This window comes from Podarcis muralis, chromosome 1, assembly GCF_964188315.1.
Source record: "Podarcis muralis chromosome 1, rPodMur119.hap1.1, whole genome shotgun sequence".
Taxonomy (NCBI): domain Eukaryota; kingdom Metazoa; phylum Chordata; class Lepidosauria; order Squamata; family Lacertidae; genus Podarcis; species Podarcis muralis.
The window spans coordinates 40492625-40507641 of record NC_135655.1 but is presented as its reverse complement, the minus strand read 5'-3'; positions in this window follow the sequence as shown (position 1 = coordinate 40507641).

Sequence of the window (15017 nt, the reverse complement as noted above, 5' to 3'; positions counted from 1 at the left end):
GACCTTTCCCCATCTGGCATGGTGGTGTGCCTCGAGATTTTTTTCATGAAACAAGTGTGCCTTTGCCCAAAAAAGGTTGGGAAACACTGTGTTATGCATCTTCAGTCACTGTTGATGTGGACCCTCATTAAATGATGATGAGGATTTTGGTGGGCTGTTTATCCTTTGTGTGGTGATGTTTGTGTGGTTACTGGCAATTGCCATGCCACTACTATTTGCTCCTCATGTGAGCACGATCTAGCTATTTGGTTTCCAGTATGCCTCTTTCCACCCATCACCACCTGCGGAAGGCTGTTCTCTCAAGATTTCTGTAATCTGTGTGACTGATTAATATCTAAATGAGAGATACTAGGAGTCAGCTGTGTTTGGAAGTCATTCTTATATCCTCTGATGTAAAAGCCATTATGTTTGCTGCACAGCTGACATTCAGTGGTGGAAATATCATGACACTTCATACATGTTTGGAAGTGCAAAACTCAGATTAAAGAAGAGAAGAGAGGAGATTTTAAAACACTCAGCCACACCAACTTGAACATTACAAACCACTTCTGTATTTACCAGCCCCAGTCAGGATAATTTTGAAATTGTTCTGTTCATGTCAAACTAACCATAGATATACGTGACTGTGATGGTGCCCAGAGTGGCTTGTGTTGATGTGGCTACAGAGGCATCCTGTTTGAGGCAGGAATGGCAGGTCCATCCTGCTGTTTGATGTGTCCAGTTTTAATAACGGCTTACTACAAAGTACCTCATACACGGGTTTGTGGTGCAGTGGCGTGGCAGCACGGCGATTCAAAAGAAGAGACGACGAAGAAGAAGAGTTTGGATTTGATACCCCACTTTATCACTACCCTAAGGAGTCTCAAAGCGGCTAACAATCTCCTTTCCCTTCCTCCCCCACAACAAACACTCTGTGAGGTGAGTGAGGCTGAGAGACTTCAGAGAAGTGTGACTGGCCCAAGGTCACCCAGCAGCTGCATGTGGAGGAGCAGGGAAGCGAACCCGGTTCACCAGATTACGAGTCCACCACTCTTAACCACTATACCACACTGGCTCTCCTTCTGCATCAGACCAGTGGCCCATCTAGACCAGCCTTCTGTTCTCAAAGGGGCCACCCAGATGCCTGTGGGAAACCAGCAAGACCTGAGTCCAAAAACACTTCCCCTCCTGCAGTTTACAGCAACTGGTATTCAGAAGCATATTTGCCTCCAAGTGAGGAGGGGGAGCATAACCTCCATCATAGCTAGTAGCCATTGATAGCCTTGTCCTCCATGAATTTGTCTAATCCCCTTTTAAAGCCATCCATGTTGGTCGCCATCATTATCTCCTTCGGTAGCAAGTTCTGTATTTGACTATATAAGTGCTTTATTTTATCTGTCCTGAATTTTTCAGCATTCATCTTCGTTGGATGTCCATCTGCTCTAGAGGGAGAAAAACTTCTCTCTCAGCACTTTCCTCACGCCATGCATAAATTCATGAACTTCTTTCATGTCACTGCTTACTCGCCTTTTCTCTAAACTAAAAGCCCCAGATGATGCAATCTTTCTTCATAAGGGAATTACTCCATAATCTTGATCCTCTTGCTCTTTTCTGATACCAGAGAACTTAAGTACATGGGCTGTTGTTGTTGTTTAGTCATGTCCGACTCTTCGTGACCCCATGGACCAGAGCACACCAGGCACTCCTGTCTTCCACTGCTTCCTGCAGTTTGGTCAGACTGGTAGCTTCAAGAACACTGTCCAACCATCTCGTCCTCTGTCGTCCCCTTCTCCTTGTGCCCTCCATCTTTCCCAACATCAGGGTCTTTTCCAGGGAGTCTTCTCTTCTCATGAGGTGGCCAAACTATTGGAGCCTCAGCTTCAGGATCTGTCCTTCCAGTGAGCACTCAGGGCTGATTTCCTTAAGAATGGAGAGGTTTGATCTTCTTGCAGTCCATGGGACTCTCAAGAGTCTCCTCCAGCACCATAATTCAAAAGCATCAATTCTTCGGCGATCAGCCTTCTTTATGGTCCAGCTCTCACTTCCATACATCACTACTGGGAAAACCATAGCTTTAACTATACAGGCCTTTGTAGGCAAGGTGATGTCTCTGCTTTTTAAGATGCTGTCTAGGTTTGTCGTTGCTTTTCTCCCAAGAAGCAGGCGTCTTTTAATTTCGTGGCTCCTGTCACCATCTGCAGTGATCATGGAGCCCAAGAAAGTAAAATCTCTCACTGCCTCCATTTCTTCCCCTTCTATTTGCCAGGAGGTCATGGGCCCAGTGGCCCTGATCTTTGTTTTTTTGATGTTGAGCTTCAGACCATATTTTGCGCTCTCCTCTTCCACCCTCATTAAAAGGCTATACATGGGCTATAGATAAGCTATTCCTAATTCTGTATGCGCTGTATTGTCAAAAATAAGTGCCTCTAAATTACCATACTTTTCTGTGTATAAGACCAGGATATATATTTTTTTTTACTAAAAAATAATGTTAAGAAAGGGGGGTAGTCTTATACACGGGGGAACCCCCCCTTTTCTTAATTTTAAGTCCCCAAAGATTGGGGGGGCATCTTATACACAGGAGCGTATTATACACAGAAAAATACGGTAGGCTCCATTATTTTGATTTGGGATCAGCTTAGTCCAAGAACTCTTCTCAAGTCGTATTTCATTTTGCGTACATACACTGTAAAGCTGAAGCAAGATGTTGGATAGATCACGACATTCAGTCCAGCACTGAAATAGGAGGTTCAGAGTCAGACATGGCTCAGATGCCGGCAGTGGTGTAGTGCGGGGGGAGGGGTGTGGCCACAGGGGCAGTTGCCTTGGGCACAAAATTGTTAGGGGCACAAAATTTCAACACCCGGTGCTGGCTCGATACAGCTGTGCACTTCTGTCAGTGGCCTCCATTGAAAATGGCTTCTCCTTGTTAACCAAGTAGTGACCTCACTAGATAACAGAATGACTCTTCTTTTCTTATCTCTGTGGCTGCAGTCTCCTGGGTGATGCGGACGCCATTAGGCAGTTGAATGCACATGCGTCTTCTGTCTGTTTCCCTCCCTCCACATGGCCCTGGGTGCTGGCAACCCACACTATGCCGCTGGGTGCAGGAATTCTTATGTATCAATGATTTGAAAAGATGGTTTTCAATGTGTAAGCCATTCTCACATGTGGAACTCTTTAATAAGGATGACAAGAAAGCTGATGAGTCATTTGCACATAAATTCCAGTACAGTAGGGTTGTATGCAGTGCATTTTGGTGCTGAGCATTCAAATATGTAGATCCCGATTCAGTGATCGCCATTAACTTCACTGAGGTTTTAGCAAGTAGTTTGGCTCTCAATTTCCTCTTTGCTGAACCACAATATATGAAGCAAAAACCTTTTAAAATATGACAGAAGGACCAGTTCTGAGCCTTTCAGGTCCAGGTGAAGATAAAAGTAATGAAAAACATTACTCATCTTACAAGCTGTTACTACCATTCTGCCTAAAACCACATTATCAGCTGCCAATGTAATCATGGATGATAAGGATTTGGATTATAAGTTAAGTGCCTGTAAAGTTAAAGCAAAACTATGAATTGCAAAAATAAACACATCTCTACCTTTCAGTTGTATTATTACCAAACTTCTCTCATGTCTTTAAGAAACTGCCAAGAGCTTTTCCATTTCTGGGAAATGGTACCACAAGCCTGTGGCCAAATCTTTTGTCTTTCTATTTCCAACTGTTCTGTTTTCCTTCATATGTTTTTCTATCAAAAAAAACAACAACCCATGTTCTGCCCTATTTTCGCTTAGGGCAATAGTACGTTTACTTCTTGATCTCTGCCTCTAATATCTTGAAATGTGATTAGCATTCACCAGTTCTTGTATTTTATTCCCTGACCACATCCACATCAAGAATGGTTCATCCCTTTTTGTAAATTTGAGCTGCATGAAGCAAAGAAGGGGGGGGGGTAATATTTTATTTTCCACAAACAGTTGAAGTTGCCTATTAGCTTTTTTAAAAAAAAAAATCCAGTTGATGTAATTGACTTAATTGACTGAAACATTAAAGGATTGTGAATAACACACACACACACACACACACACACACACACACACACACACACACACACACAGATATATAAACAATGTGTCCAAATGTGGAAATTCGCCACACGGTAAGTGGGGCTTTGTGAACAGTTTAGCAACCCAAACATAAGAATGTGCAATAAATCATGCTTCAAATCTTTTGTGTTTTTAAATAAATTTGGACAAGTCATAAAGTATAAACTGTGTGTTGCCAAAGCGTAAATGCTCCTAATGCTCAAAAACCACTTCCAGTCATAGGAAGAGGTCAGTTGTTCCGGGCGTGGGCGAGAGGAATGGAGAGAGTCAGGAAGACTGGGAGAGCACAGCTGACATGGAAATATGCTTTGAGTGCCCCACGCCTGTCCCAGGCATGCCCTCAAGATGCCTCTGGGTTGTGTGCTGGGACACAGTCAGAGTGGGCCAGAGAGAGAGAACCATACTCTCAGGGCACAAAAAGGAAGAGGGGCACAAGGTGGCTGAAAGATGCTCAGTTCACTCGAGCTGGTCCCTATTCTTTGCTCTCTGCCATCTGTTTAGCAAGCGGTTTGGATGCTTAATAAGAACTGCAGCCAATCCCTATCCCAGCACTGCATCAGCTCTCATTCTTTCTCTCCATGACAGGCACAAGTGACAAAATTAAGCAGCAAGTGAGCAGATCCCTCGCCTTTCAGTGTGTGTTTTGGTCAATATCGTTTCAGAATATGCATACTAGCAAAAGTGCCTCGTTTTCAGCAATCTATTCTTGTTATTTATTAAATTTCTATATGGCCCTTCATCTGAGGATCACTGGGTAATTTACAATAACAGGGGTCAGCAACCTTTTTTCAGCCGTGGGCCGGTCCACCATCCCTCAGACCATGTGGTGGGCTGGACTATATTGCGGCGGGGGGGAGATGAACGAATTCCTATGTCCCACAAATAACCCAGAGATGCATTTTAAATAAAAGGACACATTCTACTCATGTAAAAACACGCTGATTCCCGGACCGTCCGTGGGCCGGATTAAGAAGGTGATTGGGCTGCATCCGACCCCCAGGCCTTAGGTTGCCTACCCCTGTACAATAATCTAGACATACTCTCAGTTTGACATTCCATTCTGGTCAGAATAATGGTGATCTGGGGTACTTGTCGTAGCTCTAATCCTTTGTTATGGGCAGACCATGAGCCCCTTGGCTTGGGGGCAATGCCCTGTTGCCCTGACTGTTGGCCTTATTGAAGACCTGGACAACTTCTGGAATGAGGAAATGGCTGCTTACCCAGTCACAGGGTGGGCGGCTGTCGCATCCCATCATGCCAAACTCCTTTCCCTTGGGAGCAACACATGGACTAGGCCATTAGGGAATTCCCAGGCCGGCTGCTGGAGACTGGCGGACTTTCCTGCCATCTGTTTATTTGAATCCTGGCCAATCCGTCCAGACCAGGTGGACAGGGCTTGGGACCTGATAAAGACTGGCTGCACTGACCCCCAGGGTCCATAGTCAGCTGAAGAACAATGATCTGTTTCACATTATACCTCCTAGAGACCCGCTGAATCAGATCCTTGGTTTTCCTGTGAGCTGGAGGTGATATGGCAGTATAGTCTATGATACAAGTGGTTGTTTCTTAAGTGCTTGACCAGCTGAACACATGTCATGTGCTCCTACGCCTGCATTTGGGGTTGCCAATGGGCAGCAGCTGAAAGACAGCACCTGCTTTGCATGACAGACCCAGGTTCAGTCTTCGGCATCTCCAGATGGGGCTTGGAATCTTCTTTGCCTGAAACCCGGTAGAGTCACTGCCAGCCAATGTAGACAGTAGTGAGCTAAATGGACCAATGGTTTGACTCTGTGCGCTGCTCTGGTTCACCAGAAGCAGCTTAGTCATGCTGGCCACATGAACCAGAAACACTGTGTGGACAAATGTTGGCTCCCTCTAACAGTAAAGTGAGATGAGCACCGCAACCTCAGAGTCGTTAACGACTGGACTTAACTGTCAGGGGTCCTTTACCTTTTTTAAAAAGTCATATGTGGATGAAACCCATTAAAAGCAGTTGACTTGACTAACAATTTGATTTATTTCAGTGACTGTATTCTGATAACTTAGTTGGGTGCAACCTGTAATAATTAGTAATGGGCTTACATACTGTCAGAGACTGCCTCCAGGTCCCAGCTCACAGAAGACCAACGCTAGCCAGCATAACTGTACAAAGTCTTTATTGAAGTTTAGTTCCCATTTTCAAACCCTAGCGTGCGTCTCTACGTCTAGACCCTAGACCAGCGAAGCCTCGTCTGAGTCTCCGCCCCCTGTACACCAGTTTAAGACTCTGGCCTTACTCCACCTTCTACGTTTCTCCTTCCTCCTCTGGGTCCTACTACCCCCCTGGGTGCCTTCCTTCCTGGACGCCTCGGAAGCGGACCCTTCGGACTCCTCCCCCTCTCTTCGGCGGGCTTTGGGACCCGGCTCCCTCTCCGGGCTGCTCATTGCGCCCCCCTCTTGTACATTTGAACTTGGCGCGCGCGCGCTGCCCCTGACCTTCCTTTTGACCGTTTCCTCGCTCTCTGATGCAGGCGTGGCTAACCCTGACTCATGTCCTTCCGCTGACGGAAAGCTGCCTGCTGCCGATGCTTGGGACTCCTCCCCCTTACTGCTCTCCGGTGGGGAAGCTGGTCCCGATTTCCAGCTGCTGCTCTCTGAGTCCCCTCTGGCCCCTCCTTCCTGGGGTGTTCCCTCTGGCAACCCCCTAGCCCTGACCACGGGAGCCCCTTTCTGTGAATCCTCTGATTCGCTGGAGAGACTTAGAGACCTCGGATGGCTATCATCGCTGACCTCTCCCTCGGATTCCTCTCCCTCGGTCTCTAATTCCTCCCTTTCCTGTCCCTCTGCTCCTGAACCCCTGACATCCATCCCCCCCTCGAAGCCCCCCCTTCCCCCCTCCCCTCCTTCCGGTGTGGGTACTGGGTGCTCCGTCGTAGCGGGGGTGCGTGCAGGATACAGTTCGTCCCCCATGTACTCGTCGACGTCGCTCTCCTCTGCCTCCATCTCTCTGTCTCCGTGCTCGAACCCCACGTTTTCCCCCAACACGTCCATGTCCGTCTCGCCCCCCTCCCCCTCTTCGGGTGGTCCCATCCAAGGACCCCTCAGCCACTTCCTGCGCCACTGCTCCTCTGGTTGATCGTCCCACCAATACGAGTGGTCTGAGGCAGACCCCGGTGGCGAACCCACCTGGGAGCTCGGGACTGGTGCCTGTTCCTCGTCCGAGGCGAACCCCTGGAATGTGCTGGCTGAAAGAGTGGGTGTGAAGAGCCAGTCGTCGAAAAACTCTGCTGGCATGGGCCTGTGCGGGAAGAGGGCATGAAACTCCTCTTTGAGCAGAGGCTCCTCCAAGGCATAGTCCGGTACCCAGCTGTTGGCACTGGCCGGGGTACCCTCTCTGGCTAGGAGATATTCTACTCCCTCTTCCCCCCATCTCGAGTCTAAAATCTCTGTGACCTCGTTGATGTGCCCCCTCCTAGGCGACCCCCCCTTTCTGGGCCCTTCTCTGAGCGGGTCTGGTGCTGTGTCTGGCTCCTGAAATCTATGAGGTGCTTTGTAGGGCGTGAGCACCGATCTATGGAACACCGGATGCATTCTGGAACCTTCCGGAAGAGCCAACCGGAAGGCCACTGGATTGACCTGTGCCTGGACTTGGTAAGGTCCTAGCTGCTTATGTCCTAGCTTCTTCTTCGCTAACGATCTGGTCGGCACTGCTTGCGCTGCTAACCAGACCCAGTCTCCCACCTGTATGTCTTCCCCAACTCTTCTGTGTCTGTCGGCCTGCACCTTGTATGCGTGCTTTGCTAGTTCTAACTGCCTCCTGAGTTGTTCGTGGACTTCCTGCAACTCCGACGCTAAGGCTTCCGCTGCCTGTGGCTCCCCCTCCCCCACTCTCTCTAAACCCGGGAAGGTTCTGGGATGCCTCCCGTTGTTGGCGAAGAACGGCGTCACGTGCTTCGTATTGTTGTAAGCGAACTCGGCGAGTGGCAGGTAGTCCACCCATGTCGTGGGCTGCTGATTGGCGTAGCATCTCAGGTACTGCTGCATGATGGCGTTGACCCTCTCCGCTTGCCCGTTGGTCTGTGGGTGTCTCGCCGACGCCAAATTGACTTTGACGTTCAGAATGCCCATCAGCTTCTGCCAGAAGTTCGAGATGAACTGTCGCCCCCGGTCGGAGAGAATAGACCGTGGCAGACCGTGGACTTTGAACACGTGGTCTATGAACAGTTTGGCGGTCTGCTCTGCCGTGGCTACCTTCGCACACGGAATGAAGTGTGCCATTTTAGTAAACATGTCCACCACCACTAGCACTGCTGTCTTTCCCCTCGAGCTGGGCAGATCCGTGACAAAGTCCAGGGCCACCCTCTCCCACGGTTCAGACGGTGTCTGCAGCGGTTCCAGCAGTCCCGCCGGCGGTTTGTGAACTGACTTGGCCCTTTGGCAGGTGTCACATCTCGAGACGTAATCCGCTACTTCCCCCCGCATCTTGGGCCACCAAAAGTCTCTGGCTACTAGTTCGACAGTCTTTTCTTTGCCAAAGTGCCCGGCGGTGGGAGCGTCGTGTAGCTGCTGCAGGACCCTTGCGCGGAGGTCGTCTCCCGGCACGTAGAGTGCTCCCTTGTGGAGGAGCAACCCATCGCGTACCTGGAACTCGTCGGCCCTCGCTGTGCCCCTGTGCACCTCCTCCATCTTGGCCTGTGCGAAGGGGTCTTCCCGCAGCGCGCGACGTACGGCGTCCAGGTCCACGGTTGCCGACGCGCATGCCCACGCTTCCGGTGCGAAAATGTGCTTGGCCGCCGACGGTGCCGCCTCCTCAAGGTATTGCGGCTTTCTGGACAATGCATCCGCCATCACGTTGTTGTCGCCTGGAATGTACTCTATCTTGAAGTCGAAGTCCGCGAAGAACTCTGCCCATCTAATGTGTCTCTGGTTGAGGAACCTAGCCGTGCGCCAGTACTCCAGATTCTTGTGGTCCGTGTGGACCTGCACTGTATGTCTGGCTCCGATGAGGAAGTGCCTCCATGCCTTGAATGCTGCATGTATGGCTAGCAACTCCCTGTCCCAGATAGTGTAATTCTGCTCCGACTTGCTGAGCTTCCTCGAGTAGAAGGCGCACGGCCTCCAGTCCCCCTGCTGGTCTTGTTGCAACAGGACAGCTCCCACGGCTCTGTCTGAGGCGTCTGTCTCCACCCTCATGGGTCTGCTGGGATTCACATGCAGCAGCTGCTCTTTGGACGCGAAGAGACGCTTGAGTTTCTGAAAGGACTGCTCCGCTTGCTCCGTCCAGATGAATTTCTTCTTCTTGGAGCTGAGCGTGTCGGTGATGGCCGCTGTCTGCATGGCAAATCCCTTGATGAACTTGCGGTAAAAGTTGGCAAAGCCGACAAACCGCTGGACTTCCTTCCGATTGCGTGGGCTTTTCCAGTCCAAAACTGCGCGAACCTTGGCGCTGTCCATGGCGAGCCCCTTGTCCGACAACTTGTAGCCCAAGAAATCCACCTCCGTCACGTCGAACTGGCACTTCTCCAGCTTGGCGTACAGCCTGTGCTCCTTCAGTCTCTGCAGAACTTCCCTGACATCCCTCTCGTGCGCCTCTCGCGATTCTGAAAAAATCAGGATGTCGTCCAGGAAGCATACGCACTTCTTGTAAAGGAGCCCCGCCAGCACATGATGCATAAAGGCTTGGAAAGTGTGAGAGCCATTTTGTAATCCGAAGGGCATAACTCTGTATTCGTAGGTGCCCAGTGGCGTGAACATGGCCGTCTTCCACTCGTCGCCGTCGCGCATGCGAATCAGGTTGTACGCCCCACGTAGATCCAACTTGGTGAAAACGCGTCCTTTCCGCACCGTCGCGAGCAGGTCGTCTATCTTGGGCATGGGGAAGGCTGAGGGCTTGGTTTTCGAGTTTAAAATTCGAAAGTCCACCACCAGCCTCCTTTGGGGCGTGTCCCGCTTCTTCACAAAGAATACTGGACTGCCTCCCACCGCTTTTGACTCCCGGATGAAACCACGCTTCAAATTGTGATCTATGAACTCCCTGAGTTCCTGCAGTTCATCCTCAGACATGGAGTACAGTTTCCCGGTTGGCAGCGTCGCCCCCGGCAGGAGGTCAATCTTGCAATCATAGGGTCTGTGAGGAGGTAGCTTGTCCGCCTCCTTCTCGCAGAATACCTCCAAAAACTCCGCATACTTGCGGGGTACTGCTTGCAGCGTGCCCAACTGCAACTGCGGGTCTTCCTCTTCCCCTTCTGGGCTGGGTATAATGCAGTGTTCCGCACAGTAGGAGGATCCAAAAGTCAGTTGGCGCTGGTACCAAGCCAATGCTGGGCTGTGCCTGTGTAGCCAACTCATGCCTAATACTACAGGCGTGTCCGACAGTTGGGTGACATTGAAGCTGATGACCTCCCGGTGATTCCCAATTTGCATCACCATCGGCGGCGTTTGCTGCACCACCTGCCCCCCTAGCAGTTCCCTGCCATCCACCGTGACCACCTTCAGGGGCAGCGTGGCTGGCAGTAATGCTACGTTGTGTTGTTGAATGAACTCCAGTCCTATAAAGTCTGCATTACTGCCAGAGTCAATTGTAATAGGCACTTCTAAGGTGAGTCCATTGGGCAGCTGGAGCGATGCGGTGAGCTGCACCACTGGTTTGGGCGGGAGGGGGTCTGTGGGCTGCAAAATCTCTGGGGACTTCCTCACTGACTCGTCTGGCTGGGCCCCAGTGCCTCCTATTCCAGCCAGACTTCGTCGTTTCCCTGCTGTGGTTCTCTCTGCTGAGTTGTTTCCAATACTGTCACTGAAGCTGCAGTGTGCTTGTGGATCCTCTGGGGACACTCTTTCGCCATGTGCTCTCCACTCTCACATATATAGCACTTCCTGTTCCTTCTAGGCAGCTTCGGTTTTACTGCTCCCGGTGTTAAGGCTCTGGTAGCCGAGTGAGCCCTAGCACCGCCAATCTCCATCTGCTCTTCGCCCCCTCCCTGTGGAGGCGTGGACTGCGCACGCGCTGCCTCTCTGGGCAAGAGGGGGGGCACTCTCGCTGGTGTGCGTCCCCAACGCCCTTCTTCTTTGCTCCATGGGCGTTCTTCCTGCCTCACCCCAATCGACAACGCTCTTTCAACCACTTGCTGAGTGGTTGTGGGTCTCTCTCCCCGTGCCATCTCATCCTTGATCTGTGGGCTCAATCCCTCCAAAAAAAGGTCTCTAACTGGCGGAGAATCCTTATCCCAATTCAGCGCGTTGACCAATGCAAAAAACCGGGAATGATACTGCCTTACGCTGGCTTTCCCTTGTCTTAGCCCAAATATGTCTTTCCGGGCAATGTCAATGTCTATGTTAGATAAGAAACAGGAGTCCATTGCCTTAATGAATGCATCTGCGCTTTGGAGCGCTGGATCTTTATCCCTCCACAGATTGCGCAGCCATGCTTTCGCGTCCCCATGCAGATGGGACAAAATAAACCCCACTTTCTCCCGCTCATCTCTAAAGTCTCTCTCCAGCAGCTGCAGCGCAAACAGCACGTCTGCTCGGAAATTGGGGTACTGCTGCAAATTCCCATCAAAATGAGATACAATGCTGCCTCCTCTCTTCCCCAACCCAATCCCCTCGGATCTGGGTCCCGGTAGCCCCTGCTTCACAAGCCCTTCCAACCTGGCTTGAAGATCTCTGCAGGCAGCTGCCGCTTCTTCCTCTCTCTTCCTGGATGCGATTATTTCAGCGCTGAGTTGTGTCACCGCTTCTTCCAGGGAAGCTATTTTCTGTTCTGTAGTCATCTCGCCTGACTTTTGTGAGCTCGCAAGGCACCAGTTTTCTGCCCTCCCTGCCTCGCTCCCGTAGCGATGCTTGAGGCGAAGAAAACCGATGAAACTCAGAGACGAGGCTTACTGTCAGAGACTGCCTCCAGGTCCCAGCTCACAGAAGACCAACGCTAGCCAGCATAACTGTACAAAGTCTTTATTGAAGTTTAGTTCCCATTTTCAAACCCTAGCGTGCGTCTCTACGTCTAGACCCTAGACCAGCGAAGCCTCGTCTGAGTCTCCGCCCCCTGTACACCAGTTTAAGACTCTGGCCTTACTCCACCTTCTACGTTTCTCCTTCCTCCTCTGGGTCCTACTACCCCCCTGGGTGCCTTCCTTCCTGGACGCCTCGGAAGCGGACCCTTCGGACTCCTCCCCCTCTCTTCGGCGGGCTTTGGGACCCGGCTCCCTCTCCGGGCTGCTCATTGCGCCCCCCTCTTGTACATTTGAACTTGGCGCGCGCGCGCTGCCCCTGACCTTCCTTTTGACCGTTTCCTCGCTCTCTGATGCAGGCGTGGCTAACCCTGACTCATGTCCTTCCGCTGACGGAAAGCTGCCTGCTGCCGATGCTTGGGACTCCTCCCCCTTACTGCTCTCCGGTGGGGAAGCTGGTCCCGATTTCCAGCTGCTGCTCTCTGAGTCCCCTCTGGCCCCTCCTTCCTGGGGTGTTCCCTCTGGCAACCCCCTAGCCCTGACCACGGGAGCCCCTTTCTGTGAATCCTCTGATTCGCTGGAGAGACTTAGAGACCTCGGATGGCTATCATCGCTGACCTCTCCCTCGGATTCCTCTCCCTCGGTCTCTAATTCCTCCCTTTCCTGTCCCTCTGCTCCTGAACCCCTGACACATACCTAATTGTGGCAGAGTTAAAAGTGGGTATGAAGACAGGAGTGCCTGGCGTGCTCTGGTCCATAGGGTCACGAAGAGTCGGACACGACTAAACGACTAAACAACAACAACAAATGAAGAGAATGCTGCATGTTGACTTTAATTTACTGCATTTTCTCTGTCACGTCTCCTAAGCTCAGTTTCCTCACTCGGGTCTCCTAAGCGAAGAAATTTTAAGTGCCCTTATGTACAACGTCACTGGAAGCACAGTGGATTTTAAAAAGAGATGACAAGGTCTGCAATAGCATCTGCTTAACATTTGTTAATCCATGTGCACTGGGGTAGGAACCTGTGACGAAGACAGAAGGGCAGTACGACAAGAACTTGGAGGTACCAAGTTATTTTCCTTCTTCATACTTTCAGCTTAATCCAACAAATTAATTGTATGGGGGAATGTTGTGCCACCGACACTCTTATTTTCCATGTTTCTGCAGAAAGCAATTATTCTCATTTTCGGTGGAAAAATGATTTTAGTCACCCCATCCTTTCAAGATTGGAACCTTTCACCCTATTCCTTCCCTTGTGCCCTGAAACCTTAAAAAAACCTTAAAAAAAAACCCACCACCCTAGATAGTGTTAGCTGTACGTGATCTTCAAAGTTCTGTCGGCGGTAATTGCAAAGGTTTCTGCCATGGCATTTACTATCATTTAAGATTTGCAATGCTCCCATGTGTTCAACACATGGCTACCAGATAGTTCTAATGTGGGGAACCACATAGTCACTGGGGGGGGGGAGTTTTTGTCATAAATAAAGCAAGCACAAACCGTTACTACAGGCGCCCTTCTCATGGTGAATTAGGAAGAAGGCACAGGAGGAATTCAGGCTGATCCTTCAACTTGTGTCAGAATGCTCCAGCACAAAAGAATAGGTATGCCATGTATGTTGCTGGAGAACTGAGTGCTTAATGTTCCCCCATAAGAATACAGCCAAACAAAAACTATGAGAAAATATTAAAAGTGCTGCGTTTTCAGCTGGAAAAATGGAAATAGTGCTTACCTAGCACATGGGCGCCATCTCTCTACCTAAAGGTAAAGGTACCCCTGCCCGTACGGGCCAGTCTTGACAGACTCTAGGGTTGTGCGCCCATCTCACTTAAGAGGCCGAGGGCCAGCGCTGTCCACAGACACTTCCGGGTCACGTGGCCAGCGTGACAAAGCTGCATCTAGCGAGCCAGCGCAGCACACGGAACGCTGTTTACCTTCCCGCCAGTAAGCGGTCCCTATTTATCTACTTGCACCCAGGGGTGCTTTCGAACTGCTAGCTTGGCAGGCGCTGGGACCAAACGACGGGAGCGCACCCCGCCGCGGGGATTCAAACCGCCGACCTTTCGATCGGCAAGCCCTAGGCGCTGAGGCTTTTACCCACAGCGCCACCCGCGTCCCTATCTCTCTACCTAGACTTCCTTTATTCCATGTCAGCTTCTCAAGCACAACTATTGGGAGGAAAGCTTAAACAATTGTCATGGGCTATCCCCAGTGTGTGTATGTGTCAAGATACCCATTACTGATGAGGTTTGAACTCTCTTGGTCACATAACCTTGACATTTTTAAATAATAATAATAATAATAATAATAATAATAATAATAATAATAATAATAATATCATTTGTAAACCCTGTTCTCATCTGACTGGGTTGCCCCAACCACTCTGGGCAGCTTCCAGCATATATAAAAACATAGTAAAACATTAAACCTTTAAAAGCTTCCCTATAAATCATTATTCCTGGATTTTTATGTTGCGATGATGGCAGAGAAATTAAATCATATTGTGGATAGGCAGGTAGGTATATTTGATTCAGGCCTAACATTAGTTAACCATTTGAGATTTGTAATCTCAAGGCAATGTTACTGTATGGGGCTTCCCTTGAAATTCAGCATGCGCAGAAAGGCAATACAGTGGTACCTCGGGTTACATACGCTTCAGGTTCCATACGCTTCAGGTTACAGACTCTGCTAACCCAGAAATATTACCTCGGGTTAAGAACTTTGCTTCAGGATGAGAACAGAAATCGTGTTCCGGCGGCGAGGCGGCAGCAGGAGGCCCCGTTAGCTAAAGTGGTGCTTCAGGTTAAGAACAGTTTCAGGTTAAGAACGGACCCTCAGGAACAAATTAAGTACTTAACCCGAGGTACCACTGAGTCTGAACCTCTAGTGTGGGATAAACCATCAGGATCACAGACTATTGCTCCATTATTAGCTGTGGCATCTCCTGGTTAAAAATGCACACTGTATAATGCACAGCTGTATAAAGAAAATAAATATTTCACCTTA